The sequence below is a fragment of the Canis lupus genome, chromosome 6 (assembly GCF_011100685.1).
Source record: "Canis lupus familiaris isolate Mischka breed German Shepherd chromosome 6, alternate assembly UU_Cfam_GSD_1.0, whole genome shotgun sequence".
Classification (NCBI taxonomy): domain Eukaryota; kingdom Metazoa; phylum Chordata; class Mammalia; order Carnivora; family Canidae; genus Canis; species Canis lupus.
The window spans coordinates 4,778,862-4,798,737 of record NC_049227.1 but is presented as its reverse complement, the minus strand read 5'-3'; the positions used below and the strand labels follow the sequence as shown (position 1 = coordinate 4,798,737).

Here is a 19,876-nt window from a genome sequence, read left to right as displayed (position 1 = left end):
ATTGCTGATAATATATTGGAGCCCCAAGGTATTAAATTGCCCCATAGGCATTCAGTGGTGTTTTAAGCCGATATTACACTCAAGGAAAATACATTGACCTTCTTGTGATGACCCTATTGGTCTCATTCTATAGATGAGTGTATCAAGGCTTCAAGATATTTTATATCTTCCTTAAAGTCAACAAACAAGCGAGTAGCAAATCCAGCCCAAAATCCTTGCTCTTAAGTTTTTCAATATTTGGTTGTGCTATATGGTTTTGCTGCCAGACCATATTTTAATCCAGAAGCACAATTATACTCTCCAGAGATACAAAGCGTTATAAATGAAGACTTAACAAATCCAGTCTCAAGAGGAGAGGTTCCTATTGCAAACTTTGGTGTAAAGCACAGAAAAGATAGTTTCCTTTTTTGCCATGTATCTAGCTATTAGTGATGCAGGAATGTTAACGGATGTATTGGCTTAAGATAGCCCACTGAAGTACCTAGCTTTTTGTGTCTAGCTTCTTCAATTTACATAAAGCTTAAGAGATCTACCCATATGACTGTGTGTTTCAGTCAGTCTGTTTCTATTTGTCACATGTGCCAGATGGATAGACCACAATTTGTTTACCCATTTATCAGGTCATGGACATTTGGGTTAACTCCAGTGTTCTGCTCTTACAAATAACTCATCTATGAACTAGTGTATGTACCAGTCTTTATATGAACTTATGTTTTCATTTTTCTTAGATAATATGTAAAACGAAATTTCTGGGTCATAACAGAAGTGTAAATTTAACTTGGTAAGAAACTCCTAAATTGGTTTTCAAAATGGCTACAGCATTTCAAATTTCCCACAGCAATGTGTGAGAGCTTCAGTTGTTCCACAATCTCACCAGCATTTGATACAGTCAGCCTTTTTAAATTTAGGCCCTTGTAATAGGTATGTGGTGGCATCTCACTGAGGCTTTAATCCAGATTTCTCGAATAACTAATGATGCTGGGAAATGCTCATGTCCTTATTGGCTATTTGTATCTCTTCTTTGGTGAAGTGTCTGTTCAACTATTTTGTACATTGTTTTTGGAAAAAAAGATTGTCTTTTGGGGCACTTGGGTAGCACAGCCAGTGAAGTGTCTGACTATTGATTTCAGTTTGGGTCGTGATCTCAGGGCTGTGGGATTACGCCTGTGTCAGGGCTCCACGTTCAGCACAGGGTCTCCCTCAGTTTCTCTCTCCCTCTCTCTGTGCCCCTACTCTCTCTCTCTCTCTCAAATTAATAAATCTTTATTTTTTAAAAAGATTTTATTTATTCATGAGAGAGAGAGAAAGAGAGAGAGAGAGAGAGAGAGAGAGAGAGGCAGAGGGAGAAGCAGGCTCCATGCAGGGAGCCAGACATGCGACTGGATCCGGGTCTCCAGGACCACGCCCTGGGCTGAAGGCGGCGCTAAATCGCTGAGCCACCCGGGCTGTCCAATAAATAAATCTTTAAAAAGATCTTTTTACTATAGAATTGTAAATGTTCTTTATATATTCTGGATATGTCTTTTGTAAGATACATATTTTTAAAAACATTTGTTCTAGTTTATGATTCACCTTTAATTTTTGCCAACTATTCTTAACTTTCCATTTTGAAACAGTTTGACTTACACAAAAGTTAGAAAAATTGTACGGAAAGTGTTGTATACCCTTCACTGCACTTCCTTTAAGGCTAAACTTTCATATACCCATAGAGGAGTATTTTTTTGAAAAACAAAAGCTTAATCTTGATTACATCCACTTTATCATATTTTCTCTTCAATAGTTCATCCATTTTGTCTCCTCTAAAGAAGTTTTCACCTAATTCAAGTCATTAAGATTTTCCACATGCTTTCTTTTATATAGGTCTATAGTTGATTTTGAGTTCATTTCTCTAGGTGTGAGGTAGTGGTTGAAATTTAATTTTTTTTAGTGCATATTTACATAATGATTTCAGAAACATGAGTCAAATTGTCCTGACACCTTTGTAAAAATAAATGGTCATACACGTGGGCACTGTATTCTGGCCCATTAATCTATATGTCTTTACGCCAATAACAGCCTTAATTACTCTGGCTTTACAACAAGTGTCAAAATCCAGTATGACATTCTTCAATGTTGTTCTTCTATTGCAAAAGTTTTGGGGCCATGCTAGGTCCTTTGCCTTTACATATACATTTTAGGATCAGTTTCTAACATCCTACTGGGAATTTGATTGATGTCAAATCCATAGATCATTCAAGGAGCACTGACATCTTAACAATATCGGGCTGCCCAGTCCATGAATAAGATCTACCTCTACATTTATTTAGGTTTTCTTTCGTTTATTTTATTAGTGTTTTATTGTTTTCAGAAACCATGCATGTTTGGTTAGAGGTAGACCTGACACATCTTTCTTTTTGTTGCTGCTATTGTAAATTGTACTCCTTTAAAATGGCATTTCCAATTGTTCATTGCTAGTTATAGAAGTGTAATTTATTTTTTATTTTATTTCCTACAAATCTGCTAAACTTAGTCCTAGAACTTTTTTTCATATCCCCTGGGATCTTGTACTTAGAGAATCATATAATTTGTAAATAGAAACAGTTTTGGTGCTTCCTTTCCAAACTGTTTTTTTTGCATTGTCTTCCCTTGATGGGTTAGGACTTGTTGATCTATGTTGTATGAGCAGGACCTTTTGCCATCCATGTTCCCAGCCTCAGGGTGAAAGCATTTGGTTTTTAGAAGCCCTTTATCAGGTTGAGAAAGTTCCCTGCTAAAAGTTTTTAATAACATTAATGAATGTTGAATGATCAAATATTTTTATAATTTACATTATCATATAGTTTTTTGTTTTTCTATTTTTCTGTTGCTATGTTGGGCTACACTTACTGGCATTTGAATATTGAACGAGACTGCATTCCCAGAGCTTTTCCTTAAACATTTTGTGCTTTGGTCTGGGACAAAATTAAGTTACTTGTACTCATATATAACTTTTAAGGAATACACCATCTAAGACAAGTCCTAGAATGACCTTTAGTCTAGGATACTTTTGCCCCATGTCTTAGTCTATTTGGGCGGCTGTAATAAAAATACCATACACTGGGGAGCCTAAATAACAACTATTTATTTCCTACTATTATGGAGGCTGGGAAATCTCAGACCAAGGTGCTAGCAGATTCAGTGTCTGTTGAGAATCTACTTGGTTCTTAAAAGGCCATGTTCTCATTGTTGAGATTCAATGTATCTTCACATGGTGGAAGGGTAAGGAACTCTCTGGGCCTCTTTTATAGGAGCACTAATTCTACTCATTAGGTCACCTTTGTGACCTAATCACCTCCCAAAGGCTCCACCTCCAAATACCATCGTATTAGGGATCAGATTTCAACTTATGACTTCTGGGGAGACATGTATATTGCATCTAGCACAGTATTCGTGAGTTATCATAATCCTGAGGACTACACTCTATGCTTGCTGTGTTAAGAGATCTTTTCGCTCTGCATGGTGGGGCTATGAATTCTATCCAGCCCTGGTGATTGGAGGAGTTATTCTTCCTACTTTCCAGGGGTTCTTTTCCAGTCTGACCTGCTTCCTCACGTACACACACAGATCAGTATTTAGCCAAAGACACAAGAACAGCCTTCTGTCGATCACTAGATCTCCCTGTCTGCTTTTTCCTCTCCCCTACCCTTCTATGCTAATCCTGGTTTCCTGGTTCCAGCCCAGACTCCATGAACCTATGTCCTCAGCTCTGTGAGGCCACCTGGCTTTGCGCTGCTAACCCCTCCACATGCTTAGCCAGTAAGTCCTGTTGTGCCCAAGATTGCGAATCTGAGAAACCACCAAGGAGCCGACACTGATGCAAACACACGAGGATTTATTACAAGCTCGAGCTTGGGTCCAAGTATACCCGACACAGTGGAGCAGGGACTTGGACCCGGAGGCTAAGAGGCGTAGCAGCTTTATAGGGGCCAGTGGCCAATGGGATTGTAACACACGCAGAAAGTTGCACAGTCATGTCGGTTCACACGCAGGTGGCCAATTAAATTACATTTTACCCTAAAGTATCCATTTGACTGGCCTATCACTCTGGTCGGAATTGGCGTGCAGTTTTGGCGGGCACAAGGCGGGGTTATATTTTTATGAGCCGATTCGGGTAAGGGTGTGCCCAGTGGCTTGACTAGGGTGGGGCAGCGCCTTAAACAATAAGCAGGTCAGGTGGGGTGATAAAGGAGGTGGTGGGTGCAGCATAAAATGGAGTTAGTCCTGCTCTGCTTGTTCAGGGGTAGGGGATTTTTGTTAAATTTCCTGGGTCCCACAGTCCTTCTGCAGACAGCAAGTTGGGGTACCCTAGGGCTCACCTTGTTTGTTTCCCTTCTTGGTAGAGGTCACTGTCCTGTGCTGTCTAGTGTTCAATTTCTGAAAATTCCTGGGTCATTTTATCCAATGTGCTAGAATAGATCAGAACTCTCATCCTTGTTATTTTCTCAGAGCTGGAAGTAGGAATCTCTTAAGATTTTATTTATTTATTCATGAGAGACACACAGAGAGAGGTAGAGACATAGGCAGAGGGAGAAGCAGGCTCCCTGCAGGGAGCCCAATGTGGGACTCAATCCCAGGACCCTGGAATTATGCCCTGAGCCGAAGATAGACATTCAACAACTGAGTCATCCAGGTAACCTGTTACAAAAACTTTAACAACAATTTTAACTTAAATTCTCATGCAAGAAATGGAGCTTGCCCTAGAAAAGCCCTGATACTTAAACAGATTAGAAGAAACCAAGTCGGTACTTTCATGAAATTAACATCTCTCTGCGATCAGTTCACTACATCTGCTAATTCTCCAGATTTTATCTTGTGTGTAACTGGCTTCTTCCCCACCTGGTTCCCACCCTTTCTTTTTGAGCCACAGCTCTACTTTAAGTAGGATGTGAAGCATAAACAAATAGTAATGGTCTTTCATCTCATCTTCATTTCTCTTTCCTCCCCCACTAGACTCTTCGTACGCATTAAGTATCATAACATTCACAGGATGGGCCTGTGAACCATCTGCCATTAGATAGAGAGAGCATTTGAGAAGAAATCATGTATGAATTAGAGGCTGCCTCCTTCTGCCTCTGAAACAAGCACATCTTGGAATCTTACTGTAGCATAAATGAGAGAGGTAAGCTAAATGGCCAGAATATTTAAGTTGCATGAAATTAGTATTGTGTGGTTGGACAAGTCCCCCGAAGGGATCATGAGGAGCACCTTTCCTTGGATAGCGTGGGGGGATCTGCTCTATGGAATGAGAAGAAGAGCAGATGATAGTAGTTAAGCCAGGCAGGAAGCTAGAGACAGGGATGTAAAATATTTGTGCAAAATTTACTTTATTTTTTTAAAGATTTACTCATTTATTTTAGAAAGAGAGGGAGAGCTTGTGTGAGCAGGGGAGAGAATAGGACAGAAGCAGACTTTGAGCTGAGCAAGGAGCTCAACTCAGGGCTTGATCTCAAGACCCTGAGATCATGACCTGAGTTGAAATTAAGTCAGAGGCTTAACTGACTGAGCCACCCAGGTGCCCCCCAAATCTATTTTAGGTGGCTATATCCCTGCCATGTGAAAAAGCCATTCATTCATTCATTCATTCATTCACTCATTCACTCACTCTTTTATTCAGCACACATGCATGGCATGTTCTGTGCAGATGGTGATGGGTGTGTGTGTGTGTGTGTGTGTATGCAAAGTAGTGGTTTCTACAGAACCCCACAGTTTAATGAAGAGGCAGACAAGTAAATAAATAGTGGAGCATGATAACTGTAACCATGACCTTTGTAACTGACACATCTCAATTAGAATCCCAGCCTAGGAAACAAACTAACTATGTGAGCGTGGGCTTACAGTTTCAGAGGCTTAAAGCCATTATTTGTAATATATGGATAACAACATCCATCACTAAGGAGTTTCTCAGGGTTCAACACATAATAGAAACCTCAGGTCTGTATTTAATAGGCATTTAATAGATAATTTAAAATAAATGTATGTCCAAAATACAATGGTAATTTGGAAGAAGATATTTAACAAGAAGGGTCATCCCAAAGGGCAAAGAGAATATTTGAACTGCATTTTGAAGGAAATGTCAGAGTTCACCAAGTGGCTAAGGCAGACTGATTTCAGGCAGATAGATAAGCATGCACAAAGTCTGAAAATCATGAAACTATAACCAATTTGGGTTGATGTTTGGAAGAAGGTATGTGGTAAAGGTGGAAGGTCACCAGGGAAGTGTGACAGATTAGGTGTCATGAGGCTTCACATGGAGTCATGGTCTGTAAAAGGAGCCTTTAGCCCGAGCAAGCCAAGAAACTTGATATATGTCAGTGCACTGAGAGGGATTCAGTGTTCAGAGGGACTCACATTAGCTCAACTCTTGATAGGCTGATATTTAACCCGAACGCCTGTGTTACTTCCCATTGACAAATCTAACGAATAGTAAGGCTGGAGTGTTTCCATCAGCATATCAGCACTTTGTGCCTCTATACAGATTCACAGAAGGTGGATTCTCAGCTAAGGTAGCTTGAGGTACAGTATTCTCTAACAAGAAGAGGCAAAGGGGTTCTAGTGGTCAGTCTCTCCTGGACAGGGGTATCGCCAAGGCCAAATATGCCTCCCTGAATCTCTGCCATACTGACAAACAACTGCACCTTCTGGTTGAAAACAGAATTTCAATTTTTGGAGGTTGCTAACCCATTCATTTAGATTATGGTTGTATCTTGCTTCCACTGGGGAGCCCGTCAGTGCCCTGAAGATCAACCTCTATCATCTGAGCCTTCAGCTATCTTGTTCACCACTGTACCTACACTTCTTAAAACAGTGCCTATCCATTATCGACACACAGCAAAGATCCTTTAGAGAGCAAATGAGGTATTGAGTTCGTTATATTCTGATTTTATATCCAAAGTTTCAGAATGCTATTTTTGAACCAGTTGAGGTGACCTCACCTTTGGTCTCTTTCTTCCATGAACCTCCTACAACATGGTGGGCCTAGAATTCAGAGAGGATGGGGCGGGAGTGCTGATGGGAGACCTGGCGGTAGAAAGTTTGGGTATGCAGACTCTCATATTTGAAGCCAAGGAATAAAAATTAGAGGCTTGAACTTACTGTACCTTCCTCTTCTTCATGGAAACAACTACCTTTTAGTTTGTGTTAAGTGATTCTAGCTTCTATAACAGATAAACCCTGACTCTCAGAGTTTCACACTATGAGGCTGGTTTCTAATTCATGATCCAGGGTGGGTTCTTGGTGGGTATTCTCCATGTGGTGATTTGGACATCCACGCTCCTTCTATCTAGCGCTCTATCCTCTTCAATCCTGACAGCAGTAGTGCTTGACATGTGGTCCCCAGCCTGGCAGCACCAACAGCAGCATCACCCTAGAACCAGTAAGAAATGCAGGTTCCTGGGCCCCACCACAGACCTACAGACTCAGCTACTCCAAAGGTGGACCCTTCAGGTGATTCTGAAAGACACAAATGATGCAGAACCACATTTCTACGAGGGAGGTGTAATTTTGGTGACTTCAGTCAGAATTCATAAAAAAAAAAAATGTTATTGTAATTAGATGCAGTAGGAATGGTGATTGAATCATTATTCAATACATATTTGTTGAAATCCTTCTATGTGCCAGACTTCAAGATAGATAGGCCCTGTGTATATTGATGACAAAGAGGGTGACCCATGACTACTCTATTGCCAATATTTTAGGTTATATAGGCTCTTGTTGGCTTACCTGGGTACTTAGACTGATACCCAAGTAATGGATATTTAGGCCATTAATAAGTGTTTACTAAAAGAAAATGTAGGGCAGCACCAGGGTAACTCAGTTGGTTGTGTCTGACTCTTGATTTCGGCTCAGGTCATGATCTCAGGGTCATGAGATCAAGCCCTATGTCAGCCTCTATGCTGGGTGTGGAGTGAGCTTGGGATTCTCTTTCTCCCTCCCCCCTCTGTCCCTACCCCCACCCACATGTTTTTTTTTCTCTCTCTCTCTAAAATAAAGAAAATGAAAAAGAAAAGAAAAAGGATGAGTGAATCATTATTTTCCTGAGACTCAGATTGCTAACCTTCAGAAAGACAGAACTGAATTTCTAAAGTGGGCCCCCTTCAGATTCATTCTAGCAAAATACACCTCTAATATGGGGATAAACCTCCCTTGGTGGGTGACCATGCAAAACCCCATCCACAGAAGAAGATTCTCTCGGTTGGGCTACTAACAATGAGGATGATCATGGAAATGCCTTTCAAAGTTAACAATGCCTGACTAAAGCAGGCATTTTCCATGTCTTATTTTACACGACCCTCACAACCTCTGATATAGCTACTATTGTGTATTTCCCATTTTAGAGATGAAGGCAGAAAGACGGAAGAGCTCAAAAAGGTTGCACGTGAAGTAAGCGGCCAAACTGGGATTCAACTCACACTCTGTGTGGCTCTACATCTCTGGGCTAGTTTATAGGTTATATAGGTTGTGGAACCAACTTCAGGCTTATAAAAATAGAAGCAGGGGATCCCTGGGTGGCGCAGCGGTTTGGCGCCTGCCTTTGGCCCAGGGCGCGATCCTGGAGACCCGGGATCGAATCCCACATCAGGCTCCCGTTGCATGGAGCCTGCTTCTCCCTCTGCCTATGTCTCTGTGCCTCTCTCTCTCTCTCTCTCTCTGTGACTATCATAAATAAATAAAAATTTAAAAAAAAAATAGAAGCAAACCATAAAATTTGGTAGGAAGGAACTGGATTGGAAGGGCAAGAGCACCCTTTAGGAAAGCTTCTGCAGGATCCTGACAGCAGGTGCATGGGGCTGGTGAGAGAGGCCCTCTGGAAAGATTCCCAAGACAAAGGCAATGTCTCTACATATAGCAAGGCCTGGGAGCTTGGGTGCCCGGGTCCTGGTAGAGGCCCTACCTTCAGCCTATAAGGCCTTGGACAAATCAGTGAAACTTTATGAGCCTTACAAGCATATGGCCTGTAAAACGAGGATAATGCCTTTAATGATTGTCTTGCATGGCCATTATAAAGATCCAATAAGCAAAATTATAGTGTACATAAAAATGGTACCCACAGAAGCTGTCCTTAGAAAGTAGAGTGGCGTTCTATGCCTTAAGACAAAGGCATCAACATCGTCAAGGTGGATCGGGAAAGGATATCCTTGAGCTGGGGTTGAGAATGTGTACACATTTCCCACGGACGGATGACAGGACACTCACCGCAGAAACAGATCAGTCTGTGCAGAGCCAGGGAGGAAGATGTATCTGGGAAATAGTAAGTGACTTTCTTGAGTGTGAGTATGAGTGGCAAAGAGGAGAGGAGCAGATGAGAAGAGAGAGACAAAGTATGGTGGCCCTTCCCAAATCTTCCACGATAATGAAAAATCAGCATACCAATCCTAAAATGAAAACAAAAGTATCGCTAGAGCAGAAACTAAAGGGACTGGCTCAGTTGGTTACACGTCTAACTCTTGATTTTGGCTCAGATCGTGATCTCAGTGTCCTGAGATCGAGACCACATTGGGCTCTCAGCGGGGAGTCTGCTTGATTCTGTCTCTCCTTCTCCCTCTGCCCCCTCCTCGCTCATGCTTATTGTCTCTCTCCAAAAAAATAAATAATTAAAAATTTTAAAAAATAGGGCAGAAAGGAGGAAATATTTCATGGGAGCCCTCTGCAAGCTCCAGAGCACCAATTCAAACATTAGGTTGTTGCCTTGGCTACTGGCATGGGCAAGTAACAGCAAGCCAGGCATGGCCATCCTTAAAAGACAGCATGTAATTTTAAATAGTCACAGAAAATGTCAAAAAAAAAAAAGAGAAATAAACAAAACTCCAAGCAACAACCACCACCACACACGCACACACATATACACACACACACACCCAACCAATGGAAGGAAAGTCCATCCAAATTGTCGCTGATTTATTACCGTGCATAATCAATAGTAGTAGGTCCACATCAATTTTATATCTAATTTAAAAATTTGAGGTCTCAATGTGCTCATTAAAGAATATAATGGATTTACATATTTTAATTATGTTTTATGGATTGTGAACATAATGTAATTAAGAGACTTTTCAGGAGGCATGATGAATGAACAGGGTGGCCCAACATATGGCAGGAGACACCACAGCGAGTGGCCGGGGCAGAGCGGCCCAGCCCCACGGCTGCCAGCCCACGCTGGAGTGTCAGGGCCATGGTCACGGTTGTGGCAGCCTTGTGACGCCACCAGGCAGGGAGGCGCAGGCCCAGTGGCCACGCGAGAGGGGGTGGGAGTGCTGTATCTGCAGGAGAGGGCAGCCCGCCTGCTGCCCAGCCAGGCCTTGTCTTGTCCCGCTCTCCATCTTCCTCTCTGTTGCAGCCTTGGTGGAAAAGCAATCCTGTCAGCTTTTTCTATTTTAACTATGGTGAGAAAAATAGCACGTGTGCACACACACACGCACACACAACCATGTAACAGAAACACATGCACACTACAGAATTGGCCACATTAACCATTTTTTAAATTAATTAATTCATTTATTTTTAAAGATTTTATTTATTTATATAGGAGAGACACAGAGAGGCAGAGACACAGGCAGAGGGAGGAGAAGTAGGCTCCCTGAAGGGAGCCCAGTGCAGGACTTGATCCTAGGACCCCGGGATCATGACCTGAGCCAAAGGCAGACGTTCAACCGCTGAGCCACCCAAGCACCCCTGATCACCCCTATTTTTAAATATGAACTGGGACCTTGATATTCCCTCCTGCAACATGAGGAGAATAACGCCTGGACTTCAGGTTTACTGTGGGCATTAAAAGCAGCAAGCGTTTAAATTAGGATTTAGGAGTCAAAAGCATACTGCACACAAGGGCAGGAAGCAGACACTCGGAAGAGGGTAGTTTCTTTTCTCCTTTCCTCCAGTGTGTCCTGAGATTGAAATCCGCAATTCCCAGCTCTAGAGGGTTGCTTTGCTAGATACCTGCATGACACAATGAATTGTTAACAGGCCTCCTGGGCTGATGCCCCTGGGAGCACTCCCATCACTTCTCAAGTGTCCTTGTACATCTCATCTTTCCTCCTCTCAGGGAATGATGTAATAATTGGCCTGCATATTGGCCTGCAGAGTCTCACCGCTTTTCCTTCCTCACAACTACTACTGGCCTCTAGGGGGAGCTCAAGACTTCATCATCCTTGGCTTGGGTCAGAGGCAGGGTATCATCCCAGACTTAGTCAACCAATAGATAAATAGATAAATAACTTTTGCTGAATGAAGGGACACAAGCAAAGAAGGATGGATGTCAGGGATAAGGTGAAGCTTGACTTTAGAAGGCTTTTTCTCATTTAAAGCTTTACATTTGGATGCCCTCTTCTTTGCTCCCTGTTGGGCTCTAGGGACCTCAAGATACCTTCCACTGAGTGGAAGCAAGTCTACTCTTCAACCCACCACCATCTCTCTTTAAGAAACTAGGTACCAACTCAGTTGCAAAGAAGAAAGGCAAAGCACAGCCTGATGTGGGTGCCTAGGCCAGCCACTCCAGGCCCTGTGCTGAACCCAACCTGGAAGCATTTCCTTCATTTGTCTTTGCTTCAGCTCATGCTTAGCATGTGAGGCTTTGAGAGCCAGAATTGGAGTTCTAGAAGCAGGAAAATATATTGGTCATTGAGCCTTGGGTCTTTGTTTTGAGCAAAAATATCCTGTGACATAGAAAGTGATCTAGTTTGGTGGCTTTGCTGGTGTTTGAGACTTCATTGTTGGTCAAGTGTTTCAATGACTGATTCTCAGTACTGATAAGTGTTCACTTCTGGAAGTGAACGGAAGAATGGTTCCATGGATGAAAGATTAACTCATTGTCAGGAGGGCAACCAAGGAAACTTTCTCAGAGGTGGTAAAGTCAGAATTGCGTTTTGCGCATGAGTGAAGGAGGAGTATGCCAAGTGCATTGTATGGGAAATACATCCCACCATGTGGGAGGAGCATGTGTAAGAGTAGAGAGTTGTGATAAGGACCAGGACATGATGTGTGGATGTCAGAGATGGCTGAGCCCTGGGTGGGGTCTAAGGAGATGAAGCGAGAATTAGATGGGTTTCACAAAATGGCAGGACTGGTATTCTTTCTTTCAACAAGTATTTTTTGAGCATCAACCATATATACTGCTCTGGGGACTAGGAGGCTGTGAATAGCAGACTTATTCCTTGCCCTCAGGGAGTGTAAATTCTACTACACAATCCAGGGGTGATTGCATTCATCCAAGGTTACTAAGGAATCATCAGGGAAAAGAGTAAGCAAAATGGCCCATATGATCAGAGCTGTGTTTCTGAAGCATTACTGATGTTGGCATGGACGGTGCACCAAGGATTGGAGACAACAGAGGTGGGAAGCCCTGCAGGAAGAGATTACTGAGGGTAGATTGGGAGGGATAAAAGCAAGGGAAAGATTTGGAAGTTATTTTAGAGGTCAGTTTCAGAAGCATATTTGGAAGAACTTGGTGCTATTTTATAATTCATTGAATGTTGGGCATGAGGATTAACAAGGAAGAGTCAAGGAGACAGAAGTCCTAAGTTGTAAGGAACAGGAATATGATACAATACACTGGGTACAACATACCAAGGTATATGGTACCATACACCAGAGTAGGCAAGGGAGCTGGGAAATTGGCTTTCTGGGAGAAGGAGGGCTTTGGACTCCGTGGGTTTGCTGTGTGTGAGTACTTACAGAGATTTATCTGGTAGACAGCTGGTTGTTGCCAAATACTCAAGGACCTCTCCCAGGTGGGAGTTAGAGACTCAGATTTGGGAGTCATGACAGACTTGCTCCAGTAGTTGTGAGGGGGAGGAACAAGAAAAGGCACTGTGGGAAATGACACGGAGAGAGAAAGGAAAGGACAGAGAGTCTATGGTAGGGAAAAATGAGTGATTAAAGATCACATGTTCCCATGTGATCCCATGGGAAGATCCAAAGGTAGAAAGGACACTGGTGGCTGAGGACAGATACACCATTGTTCTGGAGGGGGTGAACACCATATTGGCACAGCCTGAGAAATAAGGAATTGGAGAGGAAAACAGGAACTTAAGAGAACCATATCTTCAGACCGTTGAGTGATGAGGGATGGAAGTTTGGGATAGTGACTTAAGTGACAGCAAGGGTTAGAGTAGGGATTTTTTTTTTTTTTAATGGATAGTAGCTTGCCTTCCTGTTGAAGCCTTTCTGGTGCTACCAGGTGAGAACGTAGCCCAAAACATTTGTTTCCTTGAGTATGTTTGCTCCAAGGCTGCCAACAATAGGTGGGGTAAGATTCTCAATGGGCATCTTCCCCTTCTGTCTGTCCCAAGTGTTATGTTATGTGGCAGGAATATCTGTGAGCACTGAAATAGCTGCAGTGCTGAGAACCTTCTGGAAAAAAATTAATTTTGCCGAGGGATGGCCTTTCTCCCTTGTGGAAATCAGCACAGATGGAAACCCTGCTTTTTGACTTTTGTGGGCATCTAAGACTGCCACTTACTAGCTATGTGACAGTGGGCCAGCTACTTACTCCCTCTGCGTCTCAGTTTCCTTATTTATAAAACGGGGACAATATGTCATTACAGGAATGTTTTTGGAGACTTAAATTCTGCACCATTAATTTCCTGGAGCCTGGCAGAGTTAGGCTCTCAGTAAATGTTTGCCCTCTCTTCCCCACATCTTACCAGCATTTGATTGCCATGCATTTGATTACTTTGGCCTGAGCCAACTCCCTTAACAAATGTTTCCACCTTAGATTAAAATTAATTCAAAGACAGGGACCAGCAACACATCCTGTAAGGGACTAAGAAAATGGCATTAATTTTGTAAATTAATAAATATGCAAATGGAAGCTTTGTATGGAATAGGCTATATAAGCAGGAAGTAAATTGTGTTGTAAATTATGCATTGCCATATGGAGCAGATACCCTTGACTTAGCATGCAAGGCAGGGAAAGCTGGAGCAGACTCTGCCGTAATGGCTTCTGAGAATGAGTGGCATGCTCGTCCAACAGCAACCCCGGGTGCTGAGTCATGTGGCTGGTCCTGGAGTGGCAGTGGAAGCCCCATGGTGAGCAGGCTGTTACCCAGCCATTGATGGGAATAATCTAGGGAAGACCATCCTATGGCTGCCAAGAGAATGGGCAAGCATGAGCTCAGATGGGACAGTCTGTGCGCACTGAGCACCATGCCCAGGGTCTGGAGGGGGCTTGGTGGGGGTTGTTGACTGGATGGGGAGAGCTGTCCTGGGCTTTCAGAGCCTTGCCAGCCAGTACTACAATCCCAACTCCAAGGCAGGTGTGACTGGCCTGGGGAAATGTGCATTACTGCTGGATTGATCCATCAATCATTAGAAAACAAATAGTGTAAGAACAGGCCAGGTGTTCCACATTGTGCTAAATAGATGCTGGAGGGCAGTGGTTCCCCCTTATGACTATTCAGCAGAATCATCCAGGGAACTTTTTAAAAATAGATTCCTGGCTCCTACCTCTGGGATTCTGGTGCAGCAGGTCTGGGCTGAGAATGAGAGTCTGTTTCCAAACTCCCAGCTAATTCCTCTGATCAGCTAGATTTAGGGGTCATGGTGGCAGAAAAAGTTTCTCCTTGGTCCTGAGCTTTGAGGGTCTCAAAATATAATTGGGAAGGCTAAGGTTAGGCTCCCAGACCCAATCCTAGTGTGTGTTCTTATTGCCTACGAGCTTAGTGACGGGGCAGACAGTGAGTCCAAGGGAGAAATTTCTCATTGAGAGGCAGATCAGAGAAGGCTTTCGGGGAGGCACGAGCCGTGGCTGCATCTGAGAAGCAAGGAGAAGGTGGGGAAACATTTGAAGATGAAGCTAGCTGCCATGGGAGACAGGGTTTGAGCGTTATCCTCTGGTGTGGGGAAAAGCAGCTTCGAGCTGGCCCCTGACTGGTCTGGAATGCCAGGTGAAGATGAGCTTTGTGCCTTTCGGGGTTCTTCTTGGTGCCTTGCCTCTGGGTATGCTGAGCAGTGGTACCTATCCAAGTGTGGCTCAAGGCCTCAGCACCTGGGACCCCAGGTACAAAGTTGTGTCAGGGTGCTACGGCAACCATCCACATTGTTTAGACTCAGATAGTTCACATAACCAAGAATGTAGAAGAAACCCATGTCTCTTCCAGGATGATGAAAGACTGGGGAGACCTATGGTTCTAGCACAATGCTTTTCTCCCTCTCTCTTCAGCCTTCTTGAAATTATACCTTGATCACATTTCCACTTCCCCACCTCTTACAGCCTAACATTCTCCTGCTTTCTCCAGGATGAGAGTCAAAGGCTGGTCTGACAAGGATGAGGAAGATGTGAGACTGGCCAAGCCAATGTCCTTTTCAAAGAGCAGGGGACCCTTGGAACTCAATCACAGCCAGCCTGTCCCGCGAAATGGAAACTACCACCAGCTTTGCCCACTCAGCCTTGGCAGACTCTAGGCATTGCCCTGCGGCTGTGGTCCTCAGTGAGGCGCTGGTCAGCTCCTACGGCTGCTCTCTGGATCTACAGAATGTGGGGCTCCAGAGCAGGCCCGGAGGATCTGCATTCTTGACCACTGGTGCTTTTGATGTGGTATACCCCCTTACACCTCTGCAACATTCCCATACTGGGCTGGTCTGGCCCAGCTTACCACATCCTGTTTGTGACACTATGGGGAAAGTCTCAGCTATGTTGGCTCGGTGTGAGAGATCAGCGTGACATCACTGTAAAATGATTCCCATCATTGTGGGCTTTGCAGTTGTGGGCATGGGCCAACACCTCCTGTTTGCTTCACGTTCAAAGCAATGTGATCTTGAACATAAGCCCCTAAGACTCCGTTTCGTCGTCTGTGAAATGGGAATGGTAAGAAAACTGATCTTGCAGGACGGCAATGCATTCAAAGGCCAGCAAGGGGGTTTGCAGAGGTAATTAGGTGTTAGCAAGTGCTGCCCTGAGCCAAATCTGCCTCCATAAGACTTGGCTGACCAGGTACTGGTTCTGTCCTCGAGCCTGCCTCTTCCTCTGGCAGATCTTCAGATCCTCTCTGGAGCCTGGGACCCTGCCCCTCCACATCTCCTCTCCAAGCGAAACATCCCCATGGACCCACAAGAGCTGGCTGTGTTTGCCATCCCCGGAGGTATCTCATTTTACAGCTGGGCAAACCCCAGCATGCCAAGTTCCCGTCCTTGCAAAGTCATGCAGTTACAGAAATGTCTGGGCAGCAGGTGGCAAAATGGTGTTGTTATCGGAACCACACAGATAATCATGCTTTGCTTCTAATCATCTTCCATCTAGTCTGTGTTTTGTCATTTACAAGGGGCTTGCACAACCCTTACCTCATTTGGTCCTCCATCGCCCCGTGCAGGGGGATTTAGATGGTAATAGTGATGCTGTGCTCTCAGGTAGCACGCTGCCCTTTCTGAAACATTTCTACATCTCTTATTGCACTGGTTCTCTGTCACACCCTCGAGAAATAAAAGAGCAGGAATTATCAGATGAAGAAATGACAAAACAGAGAAGGCATGTGCTGGTCCAGATCCCACAAAGCCATTGACACATTCAGGTGTTGGACAGGCCTTGGACTGGGACTCAAAGTCCCTTCAACACTTGCGCTGGTCCTTGGCCTTTCTGCTCCTTTTCTGAACAGGTGAGCTTCTCCCCTGCCTCCTGGGGTGTTAGTATAAAAGTAGCAAATAATGTCTGAAAATTGTGTTCTAGTCAATAAGAATTACATATACATCCAGAGCTTCTGCTGCTTCTTCTGAGCTGAGTCATTACATCCTTTGCTCAAGGGCAAGGTCTAGTTACCACCACCACACTTGTATGCACCTGCCAGCTAGCAGAAAGCCCTGGAACATGCACTTCCAGGGCTTTCAGGGCAGACAGGATGGTGACCATGGCCCAAGCTCAAGTCCAGGCTGAGCACTCCTCCACCAAGTGGGAGTCCAGAGACTTGGCCATCTGTGGGCTTTCTTCCTTTTGCCTTCTGTTCACTGGCAGACCCTAGGGTTGGAGCTGCGGCTTGAGCCTGCCAGTCTCCCCAGTGACTCCTGCTCCGGCCTTGGCTGGCCTGCAATTGCCCGAGGGAAAGAAGAGACACAAAATCCACCCAGCCTCACGGAGGGGATTGCTTAAGTTGGGGACATGGTCAGCCTTCTTGGATATGGTCTGTTGGCTCAGGAGATGAGACAGAGGGATGGGAAGCCAGGCTGCCCACAGAAGCTCTGCACAGGAGGATCAGCAGGGGGGCATCCTACCTCCACTCCCCGGTGGGAAGAAGGGGAGGTGGAAGCTTTTGAGACGGAATCACAGCATGGATGGGAGACCAAATGTGGTCAAGGGTTGGGCAGATTCAGAGTGTATCTGTGGGGATTGCTTCAAGGAAGTGAAGCAGGGAAGGAAAAGGAGCAGGAGGGCTCTGCCTCTGGCTCTTTGCTTTCTCTTCCCCATCCCTATTTCAGGCTTCCATCTTTTGGTTATTGTGGGTACCATTCTCTCCCTATTGTATTTTTCGTAAGCCACTGTCTTCACTAAAGTTTACCTCCTGAATTCTGTGTATGAGGTGATGGATCAAGAGGTGAATTCAGGAATCCTAAGGGACTCTAGGAAGGCAAGTTCAGGTTGAAGCCAAGGCAGGGGAGGAAATCATACCTCGTGGCCCCCAGGATCCAACGGGGAATAGGAACAGGCAGGGGGCAGGCATGAGGAAGGACCGGTATACCCATGCCCCTGCCCCTGGTGCTTTCATGTTTTCATGAAGCTTGTAAGCCGAGATTGACTTTTCATTTTTCCCCTTACTCTCAACGAGGCTTCCCTACCCTTAATACATTGTTCTCTCCAAGATACATCCTTCAAGGGCTAGAGTCTTGAGTGAGCATGTAATGAGAGCTGGCAGATTGGCTTCCCAAGATCAAAAATGCTTTGGAAGATGTTCAATCTTGGGCAACATTGCAGGAAGGAAGCTATCTGGATTTAGCAGAGCTGGATTCAAGTCTTGGTCCTACTTCGTCTTAAAAATTAACATCCTTTATTTTTTACAGTAGTTTCAGGTTCACAGCAAAAGTGGGCAGAAGGGACAGAGATCACCCGTGTACTCTGTGCATGAACAGCTTCCTCCACTGTGGACATCCCCCACCAGCGTGGTGCACTTGTTGTGACTGGTGAACCTACATCAACACGGCATTATCACTCAAGTCCATAAAAGACTGAAGAATTCACTGTTGTTGTTGCACATTGTTCAGGTTTGGACAAATGGATAACGTCTTGTATCCATCACTGACGGAGCATAAACGGTAATTTCACTGCCCTAAAAATCCTCTACAGTCCACCTGTTCATCCCTAAGTCTTCTCCAACCTCTGGCAAGTACTGACCTTACTGTTGCCTCCATACTCTTTGCCTTTTCCAGAATGTCCTATGTTCGAATGGCCTTACGTTTTTATGATCAGGCCGAACCATGTGCAATCGGCATTTAATATAAGTCAATGCTGGCAATTTCGTGCGGCTTCATGTAGTGGTTGGGGGGATGCTGGATGTGTCACTGGGCATGTCCGGTGCCCTCCTGCCTGTGTCCGTGGGTCCCGCTGTGGAATCAAGCCCCTCTTGCCACCCCAGCACCCCTACTCAGTCCCCAGGTCCGGTGGTGTTTACCTCTGAAATCTCTGGAGCCGTGTTTGCTTTCTCTGTCTTCCTCATGTTGTCTCTGTCCAGACCCTCATCCTGTTCTGGATGAGCTCATGCAAACACCCCTGAGTGGCTTCCATGCCTCCTGCCACAAGCCGCGGTAACGTTTAAGACCTAGCTCCAGATCGAGGTAGATCCCCGACGGATTATTCTGTGCTTGACAACTTCATCGCCTTGCCGCCTTGCCCCTGCCCGTGACTCAAGGTGACTCAAGGCTTCTGGCCGCGTGGGGCCACCAGCAGAGTCTTTTGATCAGGACCGTCCTTACACCTCCTGCTCTGCCCCCTGGTGTCCGTCTGCAGATCTGGGCACTCAGACCTCACACCCTCCCCGCCTCCCCCATGCTCAGCGCCCTTAGGCACATTCTGCTGTCCCTGTCCTAAGGCCCTGCCATTTCTTCCCTTCAGCCTGAAAACAACCCTATTCATCACCCAGGACCCAGCTCATCCCTCCTTGCCCTCCGCGGCCGGGGCTCTCAGCATTTCTGCTGTCTGGGGGACTCCACCCTGTTCTTGGCCCTGAGCCAGGAGGGGGCTACTGCCTCGTTCCCCTCCGCGCTCCCCCCCAGGGCCAACACTCGGCAAACACCGGTGATGCCTCCACGAGCAAGGCCCCACGTGGACACGGGAGCGCGCGGGTACCTGAGCACGGAGGCAGGGGCCGCTTCCTCCTGAAGCAGAATTACAAAGCCTGGACATCTTCTCTTCTCAAAGCCCCACAGTCGCAGACAATAGTCTTGGGGTTGGATTTCAGGCGCGATTCTGAGAGTGTCACGTTAGATCAGGTCCGGTCAGCGAGCCGAACGCCGCAGGGCCCCACGCGCCATCGCTCCCAGCGGCGGAAGTGCGTGCCCGTGCGTGCCGGCGTGCGCGTGCGTGTGCGTGCCGTGCGTACCCGCGTGCGTGTGCGTGCCCGTGCCCGTGCGCGCGCATGCGCGTGTGGGGGGCGTGGCTGACGGGTAAGCAGAGCTCCCGCTGGGCGGGTCCGCAGAGGCCCGGCGCTGATACCGTGGTCGGTGTTGCGTCCGCGCCATTCGGTGCTGCCTCCGATCCACTGTGGCCCGCGGGCCCTCAGACCCAAAGCTGGCGGAGGAGTGAAAATGAGAAAGACATCAGAGGTCTGATTCGTCTGGTGACGGTGGAGTGGAGCGGAGATCTCGAATGTCTCCTAGGACATGTGGGGGCTGTCTCTAGCAACTACCCACCTCTGCGCCTCCGTCCTATGTCCCCGGTCGTCGGGGC

At 45.6% G+C, this 19,876-nt stretch overlaps 1 long non-coding RNA gene across 2 annotated transcripts in view; it reads right to left on the bottom strand.

Annotated features, from left to right (window-relative positions):
- LOC111096190 overlaps positions 1-19,476 on the bottom strand; it is a 59,506-nt gene extending 40,030 nt beyond the window's left edge. Inside the window, exons 1-2 of one of the 2 annotated variants that reach the window (XR_005360528.1) lie at positions 19,277-19,476; positions 9,211-9,389 (exon numbers count right to left, since the gene is read on the bottom strand). This is a non-coding gene — a long non-coding RNA (uncharacterized LOC111096190). The remainder of the gene's footprint in view (positions 1-9,210; positions 9,390-19,276) is intronic. The other variant, XR_005360527.1, reaches the window with a different exon arrangement.
- Positions 19,477-19,876: the final 400 nt, after the last annotated feature.